Below are 14,431 nucleotides of genomic sequence, written 5' to 3' on the forward strand. Positions count from 1 at the left end.
TTTTTTTTTACATCAGGCACTAAAAACGAGACCCATTACCTTGGCGTACCCAATTGTCAGGGGGGACTCAATTTGACATGTAACCACCACTTAAAAAAAAAAAAAAACATGCAAATCACTCCCAAATGATTTCTCTGTTTAACAAACTCAATGTTATTTACAACTTTATTACCTGTTATTCACAGCCTATGCACTTTCTGTTCACACATCATTCGCAGGCAAGCGTGCATCCTCCTAGTAGTAAACAAACAGTGCGTCAGCTCACAAGTCATTCGCGGCTGGGTGAATTTTACCTTATAAATTCATTCATTCGTTTTCTTTTTGGCTTAGCCCCTTTAATAATCAGGGGTCACCACAGCGGATTGATCCGCCAACTTATTCAGCATATGTTTTACGCAGAGGATGCCCTTCCACCTGCAACCCATCAATGGGAAACATCCATATACACTCATTCACACACATACACTACAAACGCAAACATGACGAGAACATGCAAACTCCACACAGAAATGCAAACTGACCCAGCCGAGGCTCGAACCAGCGACCTTCTTGCTGTGAGGCTATTGTGCTACACACTGCGCCACCGTGATGCCTACCTTATAAATACAGTATGTATCTCAACACTATTTGGAGGTGTCCACATTGCTGAGTAACCTATATAAAACAATGTAAAGACTTGTCCGACCTCCTGCTTATCCTGAACTTTAAAATCTAATTGGCTGAATCATAGAGATGCTGGATTAAGATAATGTGGGAGGGTCGAATCGAGATCGTGCAGCCCTAACTGAAATATGACTGAAAGAATTAGCTGACTTCACTTCAGTACTTTGAGACATTTCCTGCTAAAATGTGGTTAACTCACAGTAAACTAATGATTGCGGAGGAATGGTTAAAGATGTCCAGTCCAAGCTGTCAGACTGACATCATCAGAAAAAGAAAGACATTCCAGAAAGGACGCAAATTGATTAAAGATTACAAACAAGCCAATCAATTTATTTATTGATTTACTGTCTGTGTATTAAATGAACGGATCAGCTGTTCTCCTCAAGAATAGCAATATGGGCTTAGAAACTAAAATGTTTGTTTTTATTTTATCAGGGCTTTAAGAGTGAATCTGAGGTGTGGATGTCTATGATGGGAGATCACAGACTTCAGAATGGTTTTGATGGCACATTTTCACATCTCTGTGGATGGTTCAGCAGATAAAAGCAAATCAAATGTTATTGATGTGCTAATTTTATAAATTTTTTCTGGCCTTTCTTGTTTAAGACAAATAAAAAAATATATAAACTTTTTTAATATTGGCGACGCAAGGGCGCAGTAGGTAGTGCTGTCGCCCCACAGCAAAAAGGTCGCTGGTTCGAGCCTTGGCTGGGTCAGTTGGCATTTCTATGTGAAGTTTGCATGCTCTCCCTGCATTTGTGCGGGTTTCCTCCGGGTGCTCCGGTTTTCCCCGCAGTCCAAAGACATGCGGAACTGGTGAATTCGGAAGGCTAAATTGTGCATAGTGAATGAGTTTGTATGGATGTTTCCCAGAGATGGGTTGCAGCTGGAAGGGCATCTGCTGAATATAACATGTGCTGAATACGTTGACGGTTCATTACGCTGTGGCTACCCCAGATTAATAAAAGGGACTAAGCCAAAAAGAAAATGATTGAATTGTTTAATATTTAAAAAATGTAAAATGTTTTATAATAATTGGAATTGTCCCATTTGATTGTATTGTTGTACATAAAACAAATAATATTAATAATAATATATTATATTATTATAAAATAATAAATATTACAACATAATTATAATATATAATATAAATATAAACAGTTCACCTTATAAGCTTAGCCATGTTAAATGAAAAAGAAAAAAAAATTATTCTGGTCTGATTATGTGACATTTCCACAGTTCTAATAAATTTCAAAAAGATGACATGTACCACAATTAACAAATAAAAAATATTTCATTGCATATAGTATTTTTTTTTTTCGATTAGTCCCTGTGCCTACTGTTCCAGTACTCAGTTATTTTGCTGCAGTCTCTCAAGCATGGTAAAAGAGACATTTTAGAGACTCTTTACAGCACAGCAGTCGAAAGTATAGAGCAGCAGTGGGTGAGGAACTGAGGTCAGCAGATGAACCAGAAGTCAATCAAGCCACTACAGTAAAAAGAAATCACAGAACTGAACAAGTCATTCTACCAACCGCTCTACACATCACTCCCTTCACAATACATCTGAATTAAATCCAACCTACATTTGTTCATGACACATCTCACCCCACTACATCAACCTCACTCTGACATAAAAATCCATCACTGCAGAAGTAAAATTAAGCAGATCTCATTTCACAAACACAGCTGATTCTCATAAATCTAGGTCAAACCATAATACTGAATGTATAATAAATTGTGCTCTTAAATGTCAGCTCCCCTTTGTTTACAGTGCGCTGAGATAAAAAAAATCTTCCTCAGCACACAGTCAAATTGCCCACACAGGGACTAGAATATACTTTTTCATAGCTGAAGAGAGCTAGCACTCATGCTAGCATCCGTCCTCTAAACAGCAGGGGCTGAAAAAGCACAACCCAGGGCTCGAGTCATTAACCGAAGCGCAGCGGTTTTTGCGAGGTCAGAGAGATGTGAAGGGCAAGACCCTCATCCTAGAGAAGCCCAGCAATGTGATGACTCCACATCTTCATGCAGTCGGTGGGTACATTCACCCTATCAATGGCTAATAAACCCACTGTAATATTTTAAATGGCTTGATAAGTCCCACACTTAATGCACCGCTTGATTTCGCAGCCAAGGTTTATCCACACTGCAGATGTGGTTTTGCTGGCGGACTTAATAGCTTTAAGTGGCTTGGTATTATTCCCATTCAATGTGCTGACTAAGCCACGGGCAGAATTCCTCAACTGTTCCAGGATCCCCCCTCCTCCTCCTCGCCACCCTCCCTGCAGCAAAGCTTCTAATGTAATTAAAGGGTAAAAGCTTTTGAAAACAAATTCTACTCTGTCATGATTAAGAGTTGGCAAACCTGCTTACATTGAAATATTGTCTATGTTTAAAGGCAGCGGAAAGACAAAACACTCCCATTAACTCATCCTTAAGCAAGCGGTCGGCATTTACAATTTGAGGAGCACCAGGCGTCTGTGGAAAAAAAAAAATGGAGCTAACAATCACTTCATGACATCACCGAAAGCTCTAGCAGACCTCGCTCTTACAAACCTCTCCTCAGAGACGACTTAAGCTCGCGGATCAATTGAAATAATGAATATGTATTTGTAGAAGATCAGTCACTGCGACTTGTACAGCTTGAATGAGAAAATTAAAAGTTGGCGGAGGTGGGGGAGCGAGGGGTGGGGAACAAATAGGCGAAAATGGCTTACTTGGATGGCGTTCAAGTAATGTTGGTGGGGATACTGAAGAAAGACGCAGGGGCTGGTTTTTGGCATCGGTGGCTGTTCCAAAATCCTTTCTAAGTCTAATCACCTGAATAAATGAGATGGATATTGATTTGTTTATATTAGCATTTTGAGTCTCGCATAGGGTCATTGATTTGGCGGACAGAAAAAGGTTCTGAGGTCAGTTTCAATTAGCATATGGAAGTTGCTTGGTTATTCAGTGTTTATAAGCCTCCAAAACAATACTCTGAGGACTTTATTGGGACTAAAACATATGTTGTTGTTTTTTCTGCAATCCTTCATTTCAAGCGAAATATGGAAATAGGGTTGGCTTGGAGAACAATACGGAGCTGGCCACTTACTCTAATAACTTCTGAGAGTAAAACTGTTTTAGCATGAGTGGTGCAAGGGACTTTTGGGACTCTGACCAAGTGCTACATAATAAACTGCCATAAAGCTTTAGATATTGCATTTGCATAAACATTAAGGCATAGGCGATGTAATAAATGTGAGTCTAAAGCTACCTTCCAAAACTCAGTGAGCTTTTTAGATCATGGACACTATATATTGTACATAATCAAAAGCAGCAATACAGGACATTTATAATCTTACAGATTTCTATTTTAAGAAACCAGTTCCTGTACTTATCAAGAAAGACTCTAAATAGATTGAATCATTTATATAAACATTAAGACAACCATTTAAGTATTGACAATAATAAGATAGATATTAAAAACAAAACAGCATTATAATGATTTCTGAAAAAAAATGAAATTTACAATATATTAAATCTGTATATTAAAATTGTCTATTTCACAATATGGTATTATTATTTTTACTGAGTTTCTGACTGCCTGCTATAACAGACTACAACTACTGACCACCACAAACTAGTTATAATCTCCAAATGGCACAAAAGAGTGCTACATGCTAGACAAATCAAGCCATGTGATACTATAATGTCAATGTAACTGACAAGAAGCTGTTAACTATGGAGCAAAAATAATACTTTTACAAAATATAATTCATACATCCACAACACAATTCACATTAACAAAATCCAATTTGTAAGTTCAAAACACAATTAGTAAACACACAAATCCAGTTTGTAAATGTAAAACACAATTGAAAAATTCACAAATCCAAATAAAATCAAAATACAAATCAAAAATGCACAAATTCAATCTACAAATGTAAAACATGATTTAAAAAACTGCACAAATCCATTTTGTAAACTCAAAATACGAATAAAAAAATGCATAAAAATCCAATTCGTAAATGCAATTCAAAAACACACAAACACAATCCGCAAGTTTAAACATAATTCCAATTCGTAAATCCAAAATGCTATTCAAAACTGCATAAATCCAATTTTTATATTCAAAATACTGTTAAAAAAATACAAAAACACAAATCCAATTCCAAAATTCAAAACACTATGTAAAAATACACAAATCCAATTCATTTGGCGAAAATCTTTTTGACTTTTACTTGTGATTTCACAAACTGTGTGTTGTATTAATGAACTGTAGTTTGAATTTACAAAATGGATTTGGTAAATGTGAATTGTGATGTGCATGTATAAGTTTTATTTCATAAATGTATTATTTTTCAAACTGATTCATTTATTTATGCATTCATTTTCTTGTCGGCTTAGTCACTTTATTAATACGGGGTCGCCACAGCTTAGGGCTGCTCGATTATGGGAAAAATCATAATCACGATTATTTTGGTCATAATTGTAATCACGATTATTCAAAACGATTATCAGTTGAAGTCAAAATTATTCGTCCTCCTGTGAATTTATTTTTATATATAAATATTTCCCAAATTATGTTTAACAGAGGGTTTTTTTTTTACAGCATTTCCTATAATATTTTTTTCTTCTGGAGAAAGGCTTATTTGTTTTGTTTCAGCTAGAATAAAAGCAGGTTTGAATATTTTGAAACCTATTTTAATAGCTCAATATTATTAGCCCCTTTAAGCAATATATATGTTTGATTGTCTGCAGAAGAAACTACTGTTATACAATGATTTATCTATTTACCCTAATTAAGCCTTTGAATGTCACTTTAAGCTGAATACTAGTATCTTAAAAAACATCTAGTAAAATATAATGTACTGTCATCATAGCAAAAATTAAATTTGTTTATTAAACAAATGAGGGTTAATATGAATAATCACTAAACACCGCGCTCTGACACAAGTGTGCATGTATTTCACCATTAAAGCGCTCACATTAAGATCGTGTTAGATGTGTGTGTGCTCTGCTGTCCGAGGCTAAGCGCGGCGCACGCGCAAACACACATACGCTACCTGTCCGAGGCAAAGCACGGCGCACACACACACACAACAGCACGTGCTCTTTTGCGCTTTTAAAAATATGAATGATGCGAATCCCGTGCTGCAAAAGTTACATTACAGCACATGATTTTAGTCATTTTCACGTGGAACTGAGCTTTGCAGAGGCAAAGAGTTTTCACACTTGTACAACTGGAAAGGGGGCGGTACGTGATGGAATAATCGTTTATCTCGATTAATGGTTTTTCATAATCGTTAAAAGCCAAAATCGAAATCGATTAATTGCACAGCCCTACCACAGCGGAATGAACCGCCAACTTATCCAGCAACTTTTTACGCAGCGAATGCCCTTCCAGCCGCAACCCATCTCTGGGAAACATCCACACACACAATCACACACACACTCATACACTAGGGACAATTTAGCCTACCCAATTCACCTGTACCACATGTCTTTGGACTGTGAGGGAAACCGGAGCACCCGGAGGAAACCCACGCGAAGGCAGGGAGAACATGCAAACTCCACACAAAAACGCCAACGGAGCCGAGGTTCGAACCAGCGACCTTCTTGCTGTGAGGCAACAGCACTACCTACTGCGCCACTGCCTCACCCTTTTGAGACTGATCTCCATAGTTAACTAAGTCAACTATAACTTAGCTTGCCTTGTTTTTAATTCTATAACTATATATATATATTAGGGTTGTAACAATATACCGGTATGACGGTTTACCACGATTTGAACGTGCACGATTATCATACCATGAACAATTGCATATCAACGGTTTTAACCCTTAAAGACCGAGACAGCCGCCCGCGGCTAAAAATAAGTATTGCTCTTAAATGTTTAATAACTTTTGATCCGCTGATCTGATTCATACAATTCAAAGATTGGCATAAAGAAGAGAATCTCAGCTTTCCAGTGCTGTATTCAGTAACATAACGCGGACTTTCAGAGGCTCCGGAATCAGTGCGGTTACGTCATCAACATTTGACAACGCTGATTTGACAAACAAACGCTCGTCACTGTGTCTCCGGACAAATCAGACATGATACATTGATGCATTATCCCTCCTCCATGCCCAGATTGGTTCAAACTCGCTATATCACAACCAATAAGCATAGGTTTCGCTTTTGTTTGTGGACCAAGCTTTTTGAACAACACGGAATGAGAGATAGGCATACATTTATGAGCGGCTAAATAAAACGCCAAAAAAAAAAAGTTTTGCATGAAATAATTCTCATACTAAGTACTTTTGCATGCACAGCAGCAGAGAAACATGACAAAACAGTGACACAGCAAAGACGAACTGCTGCTCTTGCTGTTTTCAAAAGAAGCAAATGAAGATGCAGCTGTTTGTCTGCATTGCAAACAACCATTTCCAAATCCATATCCATAGACAACCATATCCATGCTGGCACATAAAACCTAAGGATGTTCCATATTGAATCTAGTTTCGTTATGTAACTATTTATAGTATGGTAAATATTTATATCTATTTTTTACTGAGGATTTGCACCATGTTTATTTGGACTTTGACACATTATTTATTATTTTCTTATTTTTATTTGTTCATTGTAAGTGGTGTTGTTTATAGTAACTAAAAATATATTATTTGGAAAAAGTCAAATTTGCTTTACTGTTCTATTATTTTGTAACATTTGTAACATACCGTATACCGCGAAACCGTCAAACCGTGGTATTGTTTTAGAAGATTATCATACCGTGAAAAATTCATACCGTTACAACCCTAATATATATATATGGTATCTGAACTTGTTTAAAGAAATCCATAATAAGCAAGATGCTGCCTACGAATTTAAATAGATGAAAATTGTAGCATATTTAAGATACATTCGGAAATAACTTTCATGTATAACTTTCAATGTCAAGACAGGAGCACAATGTTGATGCAATATTAATGCTTCTCTACAATTAATACCTCACTATGTTTTGGAGTGTATAGAGAAAACATCTTTAACACACAATGCCCTGTTCAGGTAGCGTTGGTGGCAACCAATCAGACGGTTCTCTCAATAAATGATAAGGAAGAGGAAGCAGAAACTGGGGTGAGAAAGTGGATTTTCTCTATTCATTCCTGAGGCTGAGAGAAAACTCATTCTGAAATCCTTCAGGGACATTTCGAGCATGAGATATGCAATATCAATAGCCCTCATCGCTTAACTGAGAGCAATAAACCTCTTTCCATTATTGCTGTGTCAGCAAAAAAAATAAAAAATCCAGGGAGAGACTCATTATGAAGTATTTATATGTATGACATTATTATTATTTCATTCATGGCATTAATATCCTTTGTGATTTCCCCAGCAGCTGCCTTTTTTCTAGATAACCACCCCAAATGGCAGCAATAATATCCCGCAACTGGCTGAATCAAGACATTTCAACACATGAAATTGTAACAAAAATGAAATTAAAACTTTGCCAGGGGTCTGCAGTAGAACAATCTCTTCCAACGCATTTCTCAAAACAAGTAAAAGGTGACAAACTGAATGACAGATAAAGCTGTGATTCAGCCGCACTGTAACGACTCAGCATGCACACAAAATACAGCACCACGCAAAAACACATCTGGGAACCCACACCTAACACAGCTCATCCTGTTAATGAACCATATCAGAGAGAGGAGGAGGAAACTAATTAAGCTGTAGAATTGTTCTCTAGAGACGCTCACATTAATTAAACTTACATGACACCAAAATCTGCATCTGTCATATATCATCGAAAGCACGAGTTAACTTCTCATTATATATCAATATATAATCAGCTTAAATCTTTTACTTCAGAGGTATTAACTACTCATTCTTTGCAAAGATTTAGTTTTTTCCACAGTATGTGATGAAAAGTTGACTCAACATGACGAAAAGTACTCAGATGTTCATGAGTAATTACAAAATACAAAAGGTTGCCGAAAGGTCAAATCATTAGGATTGAGCCATTTGTGTACACTCTTGATTTGAGAGCTCTCAAAAAGGAATGTCATTAACATTATCCTACACTCTAATGGGTTCAAAACCCAATTACAGACATCGCTGATGTAACAATCAAGATTCCAGTCATAAGGAATTATCTCTTCCTGATACAGTATAGTGCAGGGGTGCCCAAAAACCATACTCGAGGGCTGTGGGCCAAAGGTACATTAATGTTTCCATTATTTAGGAGTAATCTCCTTATTTATTTTCCAATATTTAAAAATAACTAGAAAACATTGCTTTAAATTATATTAATGATTGCACTGTAAAGTATTTTACCTTAAATTTATAGTACATTACTGGCTAAAAATTGCAGTACTTTCACAGAAATGAACGGAGGTACTTAATAATGACAACAATTATTTATATATTTATAAATATCCAAGAAGTGCCTGTACTAGCATAAGAAAAAAGATAATGTGTATTAATTTCTATGTTGATAAAAATATTCTATATAATTAAAATATTAATAATGTTTAAATTCCTATAACTAACATTCAAAAGCTATTTTTACAGTAATTTGCTGTAATTATGATGCCTGCCTTAATTTCACTATAAAATTCTGAGTATGTCAAATTAAACAGTTAAATCCTGTAAAGTGACACTAAAGTCATTTACTGTAAAAAATAAAATAAAATTACAGTAACATCATGTTGGGAAATTTTGGGAAGGTATTACAGTGTGCAGATCATTTTAAAAATGGTTAATGATGTTATTACAACCAAAACATAATCCTATAATACAATAGACTGATTTCACGCGGCCACCCTTTTAAACAGCTAAATCAAGGCCGCGGTGGGAAGAAACCCTGAAGTATCTGCTGACTCACACAGGATTGTTGTGTACTTGGCTGTATATCTTATCAGCGAAGAGAAAGTGACACAAATGTATACTTCTTTTATACTTCTTTATCCATTCTGAATGAATAGTTGAAATAAAACCAAAAACATCTGACCATTTTCAGCTAAGTTTAGTTAAATGGCACTAGTTAGCTGACGTTTTCTTTCCAAAACACGACCAATCACAGTTATTTCTGTTGAGCACTGGTAAATACTACGGCAAATCAGCTGTTTAAGAACGCACTCAGTGGCACTTAAATGTTAGCGGAAAATGGATGTTTTTAAAGTTTCAGTACTCGAGCTACACTATTACAGACAACACGAGGTTGCGCTACATAGGACTGTATTGTTTTATCACTTACCGGGTTACATAGGCTGAAGCAGAAAAGCATCCTCAAAGTGTTTACCTGGTGCCATGAACTGAAATCTACCAGGACACCTAAATGCATTACTCTTAAAGAGATTGTGTATTTGTTTGATGCCTAATAGGCTTTTAATTGTTTACATTAAACTAAACTTAACCATTTCTACATTTTGAAATCGCGGCAACAGCTGGAGGTTTGTAGTACACAGCATGTTGTCGCAATGTTTACAGTGCTGTTCCTATACTTGAGGGTTTCTTTTCACCACAGCCTCGCTTTTATACTTTAAAATGGCGGCCGCGTGAAACAAGCGTATGAAGTTCAATACTGAATACACAAAGCTGCACCTGCCTTTGCCTTGATAGAGTTTATGCAGAAGGACTTTAAATTTGTTACTTCCGGTGAACTGTAAACACGTTTAAGGTCTGTTTTCTTTAAAAAATCAACAATCTCCACTGCCTGATTGATATACAATATAAAGTGGCTCTCAGAATGTACAAGAAGTACTCCATTAAATTAAATTTTTTCTGCGCTATGTCTTTAAAATCTTTAATTAATTTTACTCCAGTGTTTCCACTGCAATTACTGCTCTCGCCTGCTGGTCCTGATGGGCACGTGCATGTAAACGGCTTTTCATCTCGGTTCACGCTTCAACAACTAAATGAATGCTTAAGTCTTTTTAACTATATAAATTATATTTTAATTACATTACAACATCGATGCTGTAAAAGGAACTGTATAAAATTGAAAAAGTCACATTGTGTTCACATGTACACCGGAAGAAACACTAGCTCTGCATACCTATTTGCTCCCCGATGTCTTGTGCCTAGCCTGAGTGACAGTTTAATTTTTTTATTTTTTTGATGAATTTACAAAACAAAAGAAATTACAAAACAAACAAACAAAAAGTCACATTACATTCAAAATGACATTATATTTCAAGGATATTCGCCCCGACCACCAACCTCTCATTCTCCCTCTCTTCTCAAATTTGATAGTGGGCCAAATCAAAGGTTAGAATGGGTCAACTTTGAACTGCAGGCCCTAGTTTGGGTATCTCTGGTATAGAGAAATACTAAGCCAATATTCCATTTAAAGAGGGAAATTAAATAAAAAAAATCTCATAATTACATACTATATCATAATTTTTAATGTTTCTCTTTGGTGTGAATTTCAATAATTTAGAGTTTTTGTGCCAAGATGATACCAAAAATTAATAATTTAGGTGAATGATGCTGTGCATTACGCAATATAAATAAAAACATAGCACGCAAGTGAAGCATTAACATTCTCTATATATGATAATTCATGAAATATAACTTTAGAATATCTACTGTAGCTACTATAATAGTTTTATAATTTTCAAGAGAATTAGAAGAATAATTTTACAATAATGTATATATACATTTATTTGCAGAATTTATTTATAATTTAAAGTTTTAATCAATTGACTTGAATGATAACAACTTAAACTTGCTATTTCTGAAGTTTTTTTTTTTTTTCTAGATAACAAAACTATTAAAGCTGTAGGTTAAATTGGGCTGAGAACAGAAAAATTACAGGATTTTTACATTTGTAAAATGCTTTTAATAAAGATAAAAATGTAGAAACTTTTGAGAAACTTTTTATTCACTGTATTTATGTTTTTATTTCAGGGAGAGATAGTGTACACTTCTGGTAGAATGTCCCATATACAAATGTATACTGAATTGCTTGTTCTTGTTTTCTTCAGTAAATGTTTGTCATTCCCTTGACATAGAAACATACACATATTTGTCCACTGGATTGGTTATCCCTAGCAATTTGCTGCTTTCCCTCAAGGGCCAAATGTAAATGTTTTACAGGCTTGAATTTTAAAACGCACTGACATATTTACACAATGGCTATTGCATGAACAAACTTAAGTATTACATCTCTCCCTCATATGTAATTAGACTTGCAAGTTGAGAGGACTACAGTTGCTGATTAAAAAGATGGGTTAAGCGCGAACAAGAAAACAACCACGCAGTAAGGAAATAACATTTTATATATCTGCAGAATGGAGCCCAGAGTAGCCTACTTTCGCAGTGTGTCCTTCAATCCAGCTCTGCATGATTTTGACATGAGTTTGTAAGGCGTTTGTTTGTATTACAGAAATGCCGCGAAGGCGCAAACAAACGGAAGTATACAAAACTTCACGAAAAATAAGTTGCACGGGTCGTTTACTCGTCTGTTTTAAAGCAATATATCACATAAAATGGGGAAGAAACACATCATAATTTACTCACCTTCTCTACACGACGTGTGGCTTTTCTTTACACTTGAAGATGTCCATAAAATAAAAGGTGTGTTGTCTAATCCAAGCGAATAATCCAAAAATCCTATCAGTTTAGTATCATGAACACAGCGACACATACTCAGTATAAAAACAACTAATATATAAACCAGAGTACACACTGTGAGAAAAATAAAACATGCAATGCAAGAAAGAACGTCACCGTACACGTGCACGTCACGTTCTAATAAGTTGATGACGCCGTGAAACAAGCTTTATGGTGTTTTGATTTTAGATGGTCACAATTATGCTATATTTGATATTAAAGATTCTACTTTAATCACATTCAGTTAACAAATAGGCCTAATACTAGGCTATGTAGCCTATTTAAAAGTTATAAGTGAATAACTCTAGTGGTAAGAAATTAAATATTTGCATGAAAGTGAAGATGTTAATTTATCCTAATAATAGCTAGATCCTTAGTATAATTAAACATATTTGCAGTCAGTTTACTCAACCTCTGTAAATTACTAACTGATTGTCTTACTTCAGCAATGATCACAGTTTCAGCAAAAGTAAATAAAAAGTTCTACTAAATAAAACATTCATCTTACAGCATGTGGGCAAGTTAATTAACAGCAAATTTGAATGAAAATACAACTTTTCTGAGAGAGTTTTATTAATTTGTTTTAAAGTAAGCAAATATTTGCATTCTTGAGAAAAAATGCAAAATACAATTTTCTATTAAAACAAGACCTTTAATGCTCCACTATCAATCCACACATAAAACAGCAACAAATCAAGGGGAGCGGGGCACAAAGTAATACTTTTTCATTTTTGCCGAATAATGAACAAAGTAATGTGGTTAGACAAAACCTTTTTTTTTTTTCCCAACAGCACACAAGCCTCTCCTACAAATGAGCACTGAAAGTATGAACACCGGACCTATGGTTTCTGTTCAGTATTTCCAGGAGTAAAAATGTTCCTATTTACCCCACCTGTGGGGCAAGTTGTAACGGACAGAGGACTAATTATAACACATAAAGATTTCATACAATTAATTCAAAACCAGTTAACTTTAAATAGTGGCTATATTTCCACAAGTTATCAGCTAGTTTTTTTTTTCCTATTTAACTTAGCACAGTATGTTTATTTATTTATTTATTTATTTATTTATTTATTTATTTATTTATTTATTTATTTATTTATTTATTTATTTGTTTGTTTGTTTGTTTGTTTGTTTGTTTGTTTGTTTGTTTGTTTGTTTATTTATCAATTTATTTATGTATTATCTATTGGATAAACACATTTGAATTTATTCTCATTATTATCCAATATTATACAATGCATTTATTTGCAGTATTAGCATTTTTTTCTATTAATATATATATATATATATATATATAGCCACACACACACACACACACACACACATCTATATATATATATATATCTATATATATATATATATATATATATATATATATATATATATATATATATATATATATATATATATATATATATATATGTTTGTGTGTGTGTGTGTGTGTGTGTGGCTTATTTGCAGCACTCTGTTACAACTAACCCCATGGTGTTGTGTTCTCCTCAAAACTGGCTAGCAGTCACTGTGTTTTTTTTTTTTTTTTTTTTACATCTTTCAACATGGTAGCATCTTTTAGCTAAGAAGATGTGATCGCAACAATAAAATAATTTACTTACTTTAACATATTTTTTTATTAAAAAATATATAGACTATAACAAAAATGTTTTTATGCTGCAAAAAAAATGGCTCCTGTGTTTCTTATCCATATTTCACCGAACATTTTCAATAATTGGCAGGAAGACATCTTGAAAGCATGTCATGTTTAACCCTGAGTAAATACCTTAAAACTCTTACCCTCTTAAAACTTTTACCCTGCATTACTTTCCTAGAGTGGCATATTAAAGAAACAGAATGTAAACAAAGCCACTAAAACAAACCAACCTTGCATATTTTGCTGATTATTACGACTAAAAATGATTATTGTCATTCTTTGTGCCTTTATAAATCAGCAAGATTCTTTTTACTTTTTTGGTACAGTGCAGTACGGTTTTGCCCACAGTAATGAATGCCTTTTTAGTATGTGAGGATCCAAGCAAGACTTACCATTACCAAAATTTGAGACGATTGCGGATTAGTCTGAGGAAAAATTTTAAGGTAATATAAACTTTACATTCTGAGCAGCACTTCCTCAGAAGGATGCCCGTACCACACAGCAGATGGTAAACACATGCATGACTTCATA

The 14,431-nt window shown here is 34.7% G+C and overlaps 1 protein-coding gene across 15 annotated transcripts in view; it reads right to left on the minus strand.

The window, feature by feature from the left end:
• The window catches only part of znf804a (zinc finger protein 804A), a 255,449-nt gene extending 243,057 nt beyond the window's left edge, over positions 1-12,392 (minus strand). For 10 of the 15 annotated variants that reach the window (XM_087266813.1, XM_087266808.1, XM_087266814.1 and 7 more), the window contains exon 1: positions 12,157-12,392. The gene's annotated coding sequence lies outside the window, so the exon portion shown is untranslated. Of the gene's footprint in view, positions 1-172; positions 235-12,156 lie in introns of all 15 variants that reach the window. The other 5 variants (XM_087266804.1, XM_087266817.1, XM_087266816.1 and 2 more) reach the window with 1 other exon arrangement.
• Positions 12,393-14,431: the final 2,039 nt, after the last annotated feature.

This window comes from Danio rerio, chromosome 9 (assembly GCF_052040795.2).
Source record: "Danio rerio strain M-AB ecotype USA chromosome 9, GRCz13ab, whole genome shotgun sequence".
In the NCBI taxonomy this organism is placed as follows: Eukaryota; Metazoa; Chordata; class Actinopteri; order Cypriniformes; family Danionidae; genus Danio; species Danio rerio.